This window comes from Leptidea sinapis, chromosome 39 (assembly GCF_905404315.1).
Source record: "Leptidea sinapis chromosome 39, ilLepSina1.1, whole genome shotgun sequence".
Classification (NCBI taxonomy): domain Eukaryota; kingdom Metazoa; phylum Arthropoda; class Insecta; order Lepidoptera; family Pieridae; genus Leptidea; species Leptidea sinapis.
In genome coordinates, this window is record NC_066303.1 from 7,805,782 (window position 1) to 7,821,899 (window position 16,118).

A 16,118-nucleotide genomic window follows, 5' to 3' on the forward strand; every position below is an offset into this window, starting at 1 on the left:
ATATTTCGAGCGTTAAGGATTTATTTGATTTTTTAATTAATACGCTTTTATAAGCTTCTGCTGTATGTCTGTTTGTAACGGACTCCATTGGACTCGATTTTGTTTAGCACCTGTTCAAAGACAATCGTTCTTGAGAAACTAACCTCCAGTCGTGCGTCCGAGCTGACACACACACTTTTTTTTTGTGCATAGATACTGTTTTGTGCGTGCGTTGCTGAAAATAGAAGCTGACTGTTCGCCGCTATTTTTTTCGACGTGTTCAAAGCTGTCACAGTCTATCTAGCTCAATCAAATCTAGATTCTAGATGTATGAATTATCTAAGGAAATACACACACACACACACACACACAAAACACAGAAAACACTGCATCTTATGGCTATGGTACCTATAAGTATTATTCCAGTCTGTTCAGTAGTTTTCGTAGTATAATCGTATTTATTAGTATAAAGAGTTTATCGGACTGCTCATAATTTAAAATGTACTATAATATTATTTTTAACCTAGGTTTCCTTTAATAACACTTCTTTGTCATTATTTAAAGCTCAATTAAATCTCAGAATGAGACAAAATAAAGACGACAGATATTTTTCAAATATCGAACTGTAACAGATACACCATCGCTAACAACTCCTGGCAAATAGATTCAAGTATGTCTTATATAAAGTTTCAATTAAATTGTGTAATTTGATCTTGTATCTCTTCTTTTACTCAGATTTCTGATTTAAATCATATTTTGTTGTGAATGAAACTTACTCACTAAGGTTCCGTACCCGAAGTTTAATGATCAGAAGCTAGTACTCAGACTCTATCTGTTTGTCTGCCACCTTTCTATCTCATAAATCACACAGATGAATTCATGAAATACACTCAGTGATTAAGTAGGAAAGGTGTATAAAACTAACATAGGTAAATGCAACACGGCCGGGTTTTTTTTATGAAAATAAGGGACGATACGAGTAGGACCTTCAGCTGATAGTAATTGATACGCCCTGACCATTACAATGCAGTGCCGCTCAGGACTCTTGAAAAACCTCAAAAATTCTGAGCGGCACTATAATTGCGATCGTCACCTTGAGGCATAAGATGTTAAGTCTCAATTCTTTCTAAATTGCCCAGTAATTTCACTAGCTACGGGGCCCCTCAGACCGAAACACAATTATGTTTAAACATTATTGTTTCACGGCAGAAATAGGCGCCGCGCTTAGATCCACTCAATACCCACACAATAACGTGCTCAGCGTTCCAAGAGAAGTGTTCACTCCAAAAAAAAAATAAACAGCACGCTATGAGCTATTATAGTGGAGAATTTTATATGATTATGGTTATCGAGTTACAAGATACATGTGTAGGCCAAGGGCTGGGTATGCCCTTGCCCATTGTCGTTTGCCTTTTGTCTTGCAGCACACAAGATGGCGGCGCGAGTGACGTGGCTAGTGTGGGTCAATAGCTCATGCTGGGTCAGGTTCACAGATCTATCATTCCTTTCAAATTCTATATTTGAATTCATTGCATTTCATCATCATCTCATCATTCGGATCGGTTGTGAAAGAGATATTTATAATATTTAGATATGAGATAATTTTTACATCTAGATAGACAGCTGACAGCTATAAACGCTTCGAAAAAAAATGCGGTGAACTGTTTGTCTCTATTTTCAGCAAAACGCAAGCGCCCTTTAGTACTTTTATAATGTAAATAGGGAAGTAATCGTAGTTTTAAATCAATATTCTTTCGTTGTCAAACCTACATTAGTCAAAGATAGTAATGTTGGTATACGATGATGACTACAATATACCTACCCAAACCTACTTAGTATAGGAAATAAATAGGTAGCTATCATGAATGGTAATTTCATGATAATAATAACCACATTAAATTTGATTGTTACAGTCTTTAGGAATCTTAAAAAAAATTTGGATCGCAATGACCTTTAATCTGCTTTGCTTTTTTTATGTGTCTTCATTTTTAAAAGATCGGTTGGACCGGTGAAGTAGCTGCACAAAATTCGTGCGTGCGGTACTGCTCGCTCGGTAGGCCGCCGCACGTACTAACGATTTCGATACTTACACGGGGAGTGAGACAGGCCTGACTTAGTTGCGAATTTTCAGTATTAAAAAAGATCAGCGGTTGTCTCAGGTTTGTCTACAAAGAATCCTGAAGTATTTCGGCTACATTACTCGCAGAAGCGCAGATAGTCCCAAAAGACTGATGATGACGGGGAAGGTAAGAGGAAAAGACCGAGGAGGCGTGCTGTTGATAGTCTACGGAGCCACGATCAATCAAGAAGTTGAATTTACTATTATTCAATGAATAAAATCACAAAATGGTGGCTTATGTTTATCCTACCTAGCTTTGCGTTTTATATATTCTTTCTCTAGTTGATAAGAATTCAGAAAACCGTTTCGTTTGTTACTTTTGCGTGATTGTGCAACATACATCTGAAGTTCTTAACAAACAAACTTCCCCTAGAGCAACATGACTTGCTTAAAACAGAGGCATTTGTATTGCAAATTTAAAAGTATAATTCTGTTGTTGTTGAAATGATATTACTTCGTCATCTTCGAACTTTTAATGAATTATTTAAGTTTCATCATGTTGTAAAATTACTAAGATAAAACTATACACAGGTTGATCTATATCACACTATTTTAAATTCTTTCAACAGACTAAAGAGAAAAGCCCCTCAAGACCTCTATTGTATAACATATTGGCATTTAAAAAAATGGAATGGCCACTGGACTGATACCATTTCAAGACTAATTAGAACTGTATAATCTAGCTAAATTCCAAGTGATAAGGCTGCAAGATATTAAAGTAAATAATTAAAAAAAAAAAAACATTATTATACCAACACAGAAATGTGTATACAGACTAACAAAAGCTTAAGCGACTTGATTGAGATATTTTAACTTCGACCACATGGATGCAATGACGTTCTATACATAAAGACAAATCAAGTCGTATAAAAACAAAGCCGAAATATGGAACATGCCACAAATTACACGTAAATTAGGTTCAACTACTATATTATCTAAAAATTGCTGCATTTATTCCAGTTGTATAAGATTTTCTTGGTGAATATGCAGCAATGTAAAACATTAATTCAGTGCAGGTTACGTATGTGGATTTTAAAACCTATAGTGATAGTTGACACACGACTAAAGAGAAAAATGTGTGCTTTAATTGTCATTAAGCACACTTTTGCCGTTCCGCAATCAAACCACATGAGTAACTAAACGGTACAGAGACAAAGCTTCATAAAACCAAGCGAAATGGTTGCACTACTACAATGATCCGGGGCATGTGTAAGTGTCCACTGGCCGTTTGTTCCGTGTATAATGAATGTGTGTGTGTACAATTTTTATTGGATCTTAGGATTACATAAAGTATCCTGTATGTTATAAGATGTTTATATAAGATAGTTTTATCTTGTTATCTCTAATCATACCTAATTTTAAATAAATAAATCTAAGGTTATTTAATATCACAATAAAAAAGCTAATAAAAATGTTTTGTTTAATTTCTCTTAATTTTTTATGACAAAATAGGTAACAATTTTGCCCGCACTTACGAAGTTATGTCTCTATATCTTTTAATTACAAACTTTAAAAAATCCTCTAAACTTTACAATAAAATTTTAGTATCACATTCAAAATTATTATTTATAGGACATTTTTAATGAGATGTTATTATATAGGTACATACAACACGAAATATGATGACAATTTCCAGACGCTACAAATTAATCGAAGCCTAAAGTAATAATTATTAGTAAAGCTGTATAAAAATATAAGACATAACAGATATTTCTGAAAGTAGGTCAATGTAAAAAATCTCAAGACAAGGGGTCTATCGAAGCATTGTACATGACAAACTCATTTTGTTTAGTACTTCAGACAAGGGCCGCAGCGGCCGTCAAAGGAGCGTGCTTCTTCATGCGATCTAAGATTACACTTTGGACAAATTTATAATTATATTGACGTAACTTATTGTGCTTACAACAAGGATAACTTGCCTAATATTACTGTTACTCCAATAAATGAATAATTTGAGGTTATTAAAGATAAGTAATATAAATGTGATGACCTTTAAGGTGATGAGGCGTGGTGGGGCGGGTCGGGATTCCCTAAAATATGGTCGAGGGAGGCGATGGCTGGTCCATGCGTCATGCTCGTGAACGGGCGCTGCTTGAAGCAGCTAGCGGTAGCTGGATGATCCTCTCACCGGGATATCTGATTTGAGTTTTTTTTATTTCTTTTATTTTTTTTAGGTTAAAGTTATTATACATTTTTTTAAATAATAGCTAATGTCTTTATTTTATTTACGGTATGTGTGGATTGATACATCTATTGTATTGTACTTTAAGTATGTACTCAATAACTATAACTATGTTTTACTTTGTAATTTACTTACTCGTGTAAGGAATTTAGAAATTAATGTTTGTATTTTTTGTTGCATCACTTTGCATAATATATTGTAATTCAAAAGATTTATAAAATTAATACCATTCTGTTTTGAAAAGAGCAACCTTAGAGTTTCTTGCTCGTTCTTCTCTAAGGAAATCTGCCTTCTGAACGAGCTGTATGAAAAAAATTACATATTTCAAGTGTAATGCACTACTAATTTACCTACAAAATAAAAAAAAATTGTTTGTTTGTTTGATTTTTCTTATTACACGTTTTGTAATATATTATGAGATACATTTTTACTGTGGATTGTACACTGTACAGTAACATGATTGCCGATAGTTAGGTTAGTCTATTTATCTCTTTCTAGTATAGAGTGAAGTGATATTTATGTACCAAGTGGCACTCTCAATACATAACAATAACTAATGATGATAATGAAGAAGAAGAGTACTACTGAGGTTTGTATTTGAAATAGTTTTAACTTTTACTAAGCTGCGGCCACATTTTCGCGATAAGGTGAAGACTTGTGTTGCAGGGAGACGTGTAGACAAGCAATTCGTCAGATTATTTATAAAAATTTGTAAACGTACTTACCCCCATTTTGAAAACTCGCAAATTAACACTCACATATCGGAAACACTCATTAAGCAATAATTTTTCTTTTAATTATGACTGTGCGTCGAGTCTTAGGTGTCTTCAATTTGAGCAGCAGAAGGACGTTTTCAGTAACGTGCTCATTAAAAATTAAGACTTTCACGATTACAACTAACTTTACTTCGCATTTATTAATCGTATTTTTTCGCATCAATTGATCGTATTTTGACTTTGTAATATTATAGTATATATTCCCGATGTGTCATCAGACTACATCAGCCTAAGGAAACTCTGTAAGAAAAAAGGGATTCACTCGATTGTATGAAACGTGCAGTCACTGATAGATTGACAGATGACGGCTATAATCCTGTAAAAAACAGAGATAGCTGAAATCCACTACGTTTTAAGTAACTGTTCGCTTTCAAACTTAGCCGGATTATACTTCGTCGCCAATCGCTATACTGTATTTACTACTATTTCAAAGTTATATGTAACCACGGCACGTTTCATACTAACAAATTTTTACTTAGGCAGTCGCGCCTCTTATTACGTAGTATTTATATTCTCTTTTGACTACATAATGAGACATAGAGAAAAAACTTAAAATTAAAATTAAAATTAAAATTAAATTAAATTAAACTTAAATATTTTCTATTTTGTAAACGTTATGGCGCATTCCATATATTTTTTGTGATTTTAGATTTGTGTATGTGATACAAAAAATGATCTCATTATTTCGTGCCAAAATAATATATCTAATTTAATTTAATTTAAATTCTATCAACTTGTACTTTGTTTCTATTATATTAATGACTATTTAATGAATAAAAAAAAGTATATTCATTATTAATATGAGTAACACAGAAGAAATGAGTTTAGTTCCGATTGTCTTGTCGCTGGGCTGATGTATACAGAATGTATGCGTAGAATTGGTTGAGATTATTGTGATATTTAAGAGACATATTATATCGTTTTTGAGGCATAATCGGCCGTATGTTGTTTTACGGTCACTTAGAGACTTTAGACTTGAGTATATCTTTCTAATTAGCAGCTCGAATTGTCAGGGACCTAGCGCTCTGTGAACGGCTGGATCACTTGGCGTTGCGTAGAGACGTCGCTTCATTGTGTGTCTTCTACCGCATTTATCACGGGGAGTGTTCCGAAGAGCTGTTTAACCTGAATCCTGCCGCCAAATTCCACCTTCGCACGACACGCCACAAGTTAGGATATCACCATCTGGATGTGTGGCGGTTCTCCACAGTGCGGTTTTGAAGGAGCTTTCTTCCTCGTACTACGAAGCTGTGGAATGAGCTTCCTTGTGCGTTGTTTCCGGGACGATACGACATGGGTACCTTCAAAAAAAGCGCGTACACCTTTCTTAAAACCCGGCAACGCTCTTGTGATTCCTCTGGTGTTGCAAGAGAATGTGGGCGGCGGTGATCACTTAACACCAGGTGACCCGTACGCTCGTTTGTCCTCCTATTCCATAAAAAAAAAATGCCTCACATTAAAGATCCAAATACAGGGTCTAGACAGATAGACGGACGGACGGACGGACAACAAAGTGATGCTATAAGGGTTTTGTTTTTCCTTTTGAGGTACAAAACCTTAAAAAAACTGAGTGAAAACCTATTTTGGTATTCTTACTATCGAAAATATTTCACCTCTTACTGCCGCCACGTTCGCAGGACACGCTACAAATCAGGAAATCATCCCCATCATCTAGATGTGTTTTTTTTATGATTTTTTTTCATGAAGATAAGGGACGAGACGAGCAGGACGTTCAGCTAATGGTAATTGATAAGCCCTACCCATTACAATGCAGTGCCGTTCAGGATTCTTGAAAAACCCCAATAATTCTGAGCGGCACTACAACTGCGCTCGTCACTTTTTTTTTTTTGAGAGGAGGAAATACGATTACGTATTTACGCCCCGGAACGGGGCGTAATATGTCGGACCCGACTCGGACCGTGTGGTGATGTTTTGTGTAATGTATGTAAGTGTGTATGTATGTGTTTATGATTGTATGTATGTGTGTTTGTATGTATGTACGTAGTGTAAATGTTTGTGTCTGTTTGTGGAGTGTGTTTGTGATTGTGTAAGTGGTGTATGTCAGTCCGTCAGTCAGTCCGTGTGTGAGTGAGTGTAGTGAAGCGATTACAGGACGAGGACTAACGTCTCGTCGGGTATCAAAACAATGTGTGGTGTATCTAGGGTGCGGGCCGCTGGCCATCGTCAGAGCGACGAGTGCCAGTGGTTTGCGGTGGTTGACCGCGCCTACGCCTGCGAAGGCGGTGTGTGCGTGTCTGTGTCGGTGTTTGTGTGGGTGTCGCGTTCGCGATGGTGATGTCGTCATCCGGGTCTACCGTTACGTGTCTGGGACGTCTTATTGGGTTGAGACTATGGTGAAGGGGGGTGTACCCGCATGCCTTCCTAACCAAGATGTTGGGATGGTTAGGCGCCTTGTCAAAGAAGCGTCGCGAGATCTCTTTAAAGTGTTGAGCTGTCGTCGGAAGCTCTAGGTCGCGGTGAAGGTCAACGTTTCGGATGAACCACGGGGCTCCGGTTGCCATGCGCGTGAATTTATTTTGAACTACTTGCAAACGACGTAAGTAGCTCGGTCGGGTGTGCGCGAAAACGACGCTTGCGTATGACAGTATGGGCCGTACGATGGTTTTGTACAGCGTCACTTTGTGTTTGAGCGGAAGTTTGCTTCGCCCACACACAAGTGGATAAAGGCGACTGAGGACAAATCGGGCTCTATTGCATACCGTATCAATATGTTTCTTGAAGTTCATATTTCTGTTGAACGTGACTCCTAAGTATTTGTAATCCTTCACCCACGGTATGGGTGTTTCATACAATTTAATGACGTCGGTCGGTCGTTTTTTAGCGCGGATGCTATTCGCGTTACCGAAGAGTACCGCTGCACTCTTGGTGGGGTTCACTTCAATCCGCCATTTTCTTAACCAGTTGCCTAGTTCATCGACGGCGGCTTGAAGTACTTTAATGTTCCTGCTCAAGGTTGAGCGGTTCAATAGAGCGGAGCCAAAGTAGAGTGCCGTATCGTCAGCGTACTGAGCGAGCTGGACACTCGGAAACTTGGGAATGTCGCTCGTGAAGAGCGAGAAAAGAGTGGGAGAGAGGACTGAACCCTGTGGCACGCCAGACCTGATGGGTCTGGGTGAGGATAGGGTGCCCTCTACTCGATATCGGAAGGAGCGAAAAGAAGGAGCGTGCGCTCGTCACCTTGAGACATAAGATGTTAAGTCTCATTAGCCCAGTAATTTCACTAGCTACGGCGTCCTTCTGACCGAAACTTAGTAATGCTTCACGGCCATCGGCAACCTGTGCAAAGGAGCCGCCCACTGCTGTATGGGTTTCCTTCACAGTGCAGTTTTTAAGGAGCTTTCTTCCACGTACTACAAAGCATGTGGAATGAGCTTCCATGTGTGGTGTTTCCGGGATGATACGACATGGGTACCTTCAAGAAAAAGGGCGTACACCTTCCGTAAAGGTCGGCAACGCTCCTGTGATTCCTCTGGTGTTGCAAGAGAATGTGGGCGGCGGCGATCACTTAACACCAGATGACCCGCATGCTCGTTTGTCCTCCTTTTCCATTAAAAAAAAATACTCAATTTTAATGTTTTTCAATAATAAAGTCAAAAACTACCCTAAAATGTATATATGAGCTAGACCTATCAGTTGAAAAAAATTTAAAAAGACCTTTAATAGTTGATAATTCGAATATGAAACCGTACCTAATATGTACACAAGGGTGTAAAGATTTTCCGTCGGTTAACATTTTTAATGATATTCAAATGAATTCACTCACAGCTCTTGATGTATCGAGTGGACCCTCGGGCACGATAAGTATCGATTTCTCAACTAGGGTGCCTTCAAAACGTGCCTCCACCATCTAGGAACAGTATTTATGATTCGCTGTAAATTATCAACTTCAATTTTTACACGTAAATCCAATTTGCGTACGAAAACTCTTGGTTTTATGGCTGTTTTTGCACTTTTTCACTAAACTGTAGCGGGGATATTTATTTGTTTGAAGAAAACACAATTACTCGAGTGAGAGTTGGGACGTTATCGCGAACCCACCACACTCACCCTGATGAAGGACATCCGAATGGTCCGAAACTAGTCGGTACCGAAACCGATCAAACGTGAGTAAAGCCGGATTAATAAACATTTACAATAATCTACTAATTATATTACTAAAAATAAACAAAAAAAATAACACTATGCAATTATAACCTCAAATATGCCTCACTAATGCCATAATGTTATACTTATAAATAAAATTGCGAAACATCCACGTGTTTAGGTACAAATGAATAAATAATACTACTTAATATAATTACGGTAGGTAGATGTAGTAGTATCTAGTAGTTATTAGAAATGAAATCAGAAAAAAAAAAGAATTCTAAAGGAATCAATTTTGAGAAAATAAATGCCTTTTATGCCTTTTACAAAGTCTACAAGAAAATGTATAAATAAAATTGTAAAATTAAAAGACTTAAAAATAATGGGCTGTTGATAAATATTAAAAAACAAGGCAACTTTTACTTTGCCCTGGTTGTAATCTATCTAATTAAATAAAAAAAAATGTTGCTAAGTGCAAAACTCGAGAGCGGCTCGACCAATTCGCCTATTTTTTTTTTGGAAATTCCATTAGGTACATGGAACGACTGCCGAAGACAGCAAGCGTCGCAAATATGTCGGTCTCAAGACAGTTGACCTGTGTGGCCCAGAGGCGCCGAGAATATACAAAGTACCTACTATCTTCGCGCCTCAATAGGGCTACTAGTAACCCAAGCGCATTTATTTCGCTCAACGGATCAACCCATCTATCCAACGCGGAAATGCTTTAATTGAAAGTAATCATAGTATTGTAAATATAGCTATTAAATTTGTTTTGTTTGAATAAATACTTTTAAAATTGTTGTAAGATCCTAACTGAACATGACGTTAACAGTAAAACTTATTAGTAAATAGTATATTTTTTTACGAAACAGGCTCTATAGTCTGGGAGCTACAGATTATTTTTCAACGAATAGCTTACACGGTGTAATTCATAATATTGTTTCTAGATTACCAACTTATTAGTGTGTGAATACTTCAAAATGCATTACAACTTGAATGGATCAATTATTAATTATAACCATTAAAATATTTGCATGTTTGTCAAGACGAAACATGTGCCTTCTCCAAAATTTGTAAAATCTTTAGATATAAATTTTTCTTGCAAATAAAGCACTTCGACTTTAACTTCAGATAAAGAATTCATTAATACCTTAAAGTGAAAATGGATTAGCAGATTCTATTCAAGACAAAAACATAAATGTCGTTTAATACTAAAGCGTTTTAGTAAATCCAAATAATATCGTGATCACCATAAAACTTATGATTATAATTATAATAAGTCTTAAGTATAACATAAACTGCTCCATTATTCTAATTTAACATTAATCTATAAGATTATAAGACCAGTTATTTAAATAAAATACTTTTTCCTACCCCCGGGGAGTCCCCTGAAAACGTGAACATGCAAAGGTCACGAAACGCCGGGTTAATTAAATAATATTTAGTATTAATAATATTAAAAATGTAACTTTTGCGCAAAAACCTAACCTAAAAATTGCAGTTCAAAATATTTCATTTATATAAATGTGTAACACTCATCATATCAACAATAAAGTTCGCTGATACATTTATCTTGAGATAAGTCGCGACGAAAATTGTGATAAATTATGGCACGGAAATGTTCACGCGTGAGCTCCATTACTGTCAACGACGTGTCAACTTTAAACCAACATAGTTTTTGTTTATGAACTTTTTTTTTATTGTATGAATGTCATTATGGTTCTAAGAGGCCAGTATTCAAATTCTAAAAAAGGTTTTATTATAACTCAATCAGAAATATTATATTCCCGATCGTTTCAGTGTGCTCCACGTAGACCAATATATTGATTACTTTTAAGACTTTCAGAATTATACTCGCTAGCCCTGTCAAGAATAACGTATGGGAATAAATACGCTGAAATTATTCGATCTACCGTACAAATTATAATATTTAGGATTTATATTCTTTGTAATTTATTGGAATTACTATAAAAGTCCTCCCAAACAGCCTGACGCGGCGCCAACTTGCGGCAAAAACCCTCATAATTTAGACTCTGATATTGGTTAATAGACTGTGGTCTAATAATAGTCCGGTCATAAATTGATGTGCTAAAATATTTTTGAGGAACCTTAACTTGATACTATTTTCAATTTTGTGTGTATTATATTATGTAAATCACTGTCGATAGATTGTTTATGTGTGTATCCGAATATCATGAAATTTTACACACACATTGTCAGAAAATAAGGAAAGGTACATGAGAAAATAATAAAAAATGGATATGTGCGAGTCATGCTCGCCCACCGAGGGTTCTGTTATAATTATTAGGTACCTACCTATACTTATAAGAAAGTAAAAAGGTTTTTCATTTCATTCTTTATCATAAATTGAAAACTATACATCATAAAAATAATAAAAATCTGTTTAAGCTTGTGCCAAAGAAGACCTTTCATACGATTCCTACATGGTCGTTCCTTCCATAGAGATCCTGCTGTATTGTGATTTAATAACAAATGTATAGTTTTCATCTATACTTGTAGTATGAGGTATTACTTGCTAAATTTCATAGTTCTGGGTCAACGGAAAATACCCTATTAATTGTAATTACCTTGATAGTGTCGATATATATGATTTTACTTATAAGTATGATGTTTTCTCGGCTTTCAGAGACTGTAGACTTACATATATGGCGTATATTCCAAGCGGACGTAGAGTCGGGCATAAGTTGCTTATAAAATTATAAGGCTTCGATGAATTGCGTATCAAACTCGGTAACACCTGCGGTGAAACGGTAAAAAATATGGTCACAAATAAACGTGTCATAAAAAACATATTAGAATACTATGTGGTTTCCATCCCTATTACCAAATGTAGTACTCGTATCAAACGCATTACTATCGTCACTATTAGAATGTTTATTATGCAGGTACTTATGAAGCATATGTCGAAGGTGGCAGTCATGATTATGACGTCAAGATATAAGCTAAGACGTATCATACTCTTGAAACAGATTTCCATCTCTTCTTCATATATGTTCCCCTGGTACCATTCAATACCTACAAAATATAAAGCTCGGCACTCCTAAATCAAGAAGCAAGGCACTCCATCCAACCTAGCATAGAAAGGTGCCTCAACACATCTGTTAACATAGGGTGTGTTCGGCTAGAGTCGAACTATCAATTCGTAACTAAATACCGATTCGTCACTAGTTAGAATAATATTTAACTAAATAATATGACAATTTGGTAGTTTAAGTCACATAAGTGTGTTTTCTCCAACGTGTGTGATGCGAAATATAGAGCATGTACCTAATGTAATGTTGTTATAAAATATGAATAAAGTTGTCAGTACTTACATACGTAGTTTTGTGAAAATTCGATATTTTTAAGGACATTAAATTATCATTACGAAATATGCCCAAACAAAAGTTATATTTCAAGGGTTCCCGTCAGATTAAATTTCCAATGTGACGTAGGGATGCAATGATGTCACCCTTTCAAAGGTCAATGGAACTGATGTTGAAAATCATAGGTTACCTTTGTGATGCTGTTGTCTTATTTTATGATACTGATGAGGAACGTTTAAAATTAAATTTAAATGTCCCATGTAATTAATTCAAGTGAAATATCTTTGGGCACGTTGGGCATTTTTGGGTTGGGTGAAAAAGCACTAAACTTGTCACGCATTTGACAAATTGAATCAGATATGTTCGTTTCTTATTTTAGTTCCTTATTTACTTTATGAAACCTCGAATACACGTTTATAATATGTACTCGAAAACCGAGAACACGTTGATACGTGGCGGGCGAGGATCGTATTTGGGGCACCGTGGTAAGAGTTAATATAACATTTCTGCCTATTACGCTACCAATGGTTTATATGATAATGATAATAATGAGAGAATTTATAAGATAATGAATGAAAATTGATGATTGATTTTAAAAATCAAATTGCTTAAATTTTATATTATTGATAATTTGTATTCATAAATTTGTTTATATTTTAAGGATAATAGGCACTATTTTTTATGTAACATTGAGCAAGGATTGAAAATTTTATAACTATACCGTACGTATATAAAAATAATTTCAAATGGCTTAAATATCCGCTCGCTATCACATATAAACTATAAAAAATAATTCAATACTGCAACAGGAGATCTGACATCAGCGTTCTTGTTGTAAATTGAAATGAAACAAACAGGATAAAAATTATTTGATACGCTTCTGTAAATATCATAAACGTTTTAAGAAAAGGAATCGAGTACAAATCGATAATCACTCGAATATAAAGGGTACTCTAGCCAGCCGGTAATCGTTCGACGTACGCCCGCGCCACTTGGAATTTGAACGACGCCATTATCCGACAAATCAAGAGATCTGGCGAATAATGGCAGCATCGCTTAACCACTCAACAATCAATAAACAACGTGTCTGTAATCCAACGACTACGTGTGGGTTATTTGGACAGTTTCACTTTATTTTATACATTATCTGTTTTATCAATAAACGCAATGAAAAGTTACTCCAAGTTTAAAATTACTTCTCCCTGTCATGTAATTTTGTATTGGCAAAGTAAAGCTAAAGAACAAAAGGCCTTTCAAATAAACTTGGTGTAAAGTTATACCTGAGAATAAACCTAGAGCATGCAAAATGTGATGTATATCGTTTGTGTGTAGATCGCTGAGAACACTGGTATTACAGTGATCATTTGGAAGTTTTCCGAATGTCAGGCACCAAATAAACGCGGGAAACGTTATCCATCCGAATAAAACAATCACAAGCAAAATGTATATTGGTAAACATTTTGTATATTCTTAGGTATAACTTTATACCAAGTTTATTTGTAAGAAAGCGTCATAAAACTTTATTTCGCGTTTATTAATAACACGGTATATGATAACATAAAGTGAAACTTGTCCGTCGATAATAATTGTTATGATATATGTGTTGATGGATACTATTACATTTTAAGATACGTGTAAGGTGTGTTATACTAATAGGTATTATATAGGTAGTCTAACTTTATTCGGAAAATTAGGAAACAAGAAGATAAATAGCCAAATGCATAAACTATATTATCTGTATAGTTGTTTCGGGTTTTTTTAGGTGTGTTCGCTTATTATTTAGACCAACAAATTTTGATTCAATATACTATGTATATATTACGTCATTGCAATATACAATTAATAATATATTACAAGGGCAGAGCTCATTTAATGGGCGTAGTTACGAACATTGCGCTCTACTCTGCAGAGTCAATAGATAACATTAATACATCTTAAAAGCTTTTGTATCCAGACAATATCTATTATTTATTAACCTGTAACAATAACTACTTCTGTATGCGTTCTTGGCTAATTAATACTAGACATTTTATGAGAATTCAGATACTATCGAAAAAATATTTTTTTTCAAATTAATTACCTCATATTATGACATACTGATTTTTCTATAATAAAAACAATATAAAATACTAATGATTATTAGTTTTTTTGCAAATATATATTTTAAAAAAGATCAACAATTCAGATCTTATCTGCGTTTATTATCCCTGCAGATTTATTAGGTTGGCGTGAAAGTTTCTTCGCATTTTATGTATATTAAATTTAATAATAAGCTTAATTATATTTAATTATATGTGCCATTATGTATATGGTAGAGTAGTCTGTAAATCTATCTAATCTAATATGTGTCCTACTATAGAGTAGAGGCAAATAATATACTTGAAAACCGCACGCAATTCAATTTTATCAACTTTAAACAACACGCTCCAACAAACTGAAAACATTAGACTTCCATTTAAAAACTAACTTATTATTTCTAATTAATTATTAACAATGACCTCACAACAGTGATCCGAGGAAACTATCACTTTTTTTTCTATTCATTTTATAGGAAGCCCACGTTGTAAACAATGTGTTGCCTTTTGGTATATTTACACATTAATTACTTATATTATTTAACATCGTATACCCCATTTACGAGACTCGACATGCAATTAATTAATTTAATCACTATCTGACCATTGATAGCAATTGAGCTACACAGTAACTGACATATTGGTTAAAATAACATGTAAATATAATACTTTAAAAAGCTATAAACAAATCTTGAGGTAAAATCGTAGTACACCATAAGTAATTAAAAACAACCAAGCTATGTAATGACTTCCGTGCAGCGTCAAATCCGAAACCTTCAAAAAAACCGCGTACACAACACTCCTGTGACAATAAATCAAGTGACCCCTCCTCTTCCATAAAAAAAATCAGCCGGCGAAAATAGTTCGTTAATAAGTTATAAGATATGTCATTTAACAACACTTTATGGTTAGTATTTTACCTCTCTGCTGCTATGATCCGATCTTGGTCTCCATACTCTGTCCCACGACGATGATCAGCACTATGAAGACGAGCAATAGAACTAGTAAGCAGCAGATGGCCACTGCGAGCATGGCGGCGTGTTCGCCCAGTTTGGCGGCGCCGGCGCGGCTCGCTCGCTGATATACACGTCACCGCAACAAAACCCGTGTCACGCTGTATGAAACAGCCTTTACAACACTTCACTATCCATTTTGATCAACCGCTGATCATTTTAACACTTATGTAGAAAATTCACTTTATACAATAAAATCACTGTATAATAAATTATAACACAAACAAATTTAGAATTTTATTAAATATTTTAGTTGTTTGGCTTTCGCTATAATTTTGTCCACAATTAAAAATTCGTCATTCCTTCAATTTGGGCGCATAACAACCAGGATGCAAATAGTTAGAGCATAATTATTACGACCTCGGTCTCTTTTTTAAATATTAAATAGCTCTATCTCTCTCTGCCTTCTATCGCTTCAGGAATTTCAAATTAAAGGCAGCATCTAGAAAGCCACGGAACACGGATTATTGCGAGTTTTCATTTCGAGATATCTTTATTTGATTGTATAAAAGTACTCACCTTTTTTGTTTTTCATGTATTAGTA

At 35.2% G+C, this 16,118-nt stretch overlaps 1 protein-coding gene across 5 annotated transcripts in view; it reads right to left on the reverse strand.

The window, feature by feature from the left end:
- The window catches only part of LOC126976062 (tolloid-like protein 1), a 122,987-nt gene that overhangs the window by 52,509 nt on the left and 54,360 nt on the right, over positions 1-16,118 (reverse strand). The window contains exon 2 of one of the 5 annotated variants that reach the window (XM_050824209.1): positions 15,482-15,841. The exons of the other annotated variants lie outside the window; for them this stretch is intronic. The gene's annotated coding sequence lies outside the window, so the exon portion shown is untranslated. The remainder of the gene's footprint in view (positions 1-15,481; positions 15,842-16,118) is intronic. 5 annotated transcript variants of the gene reach the window in all.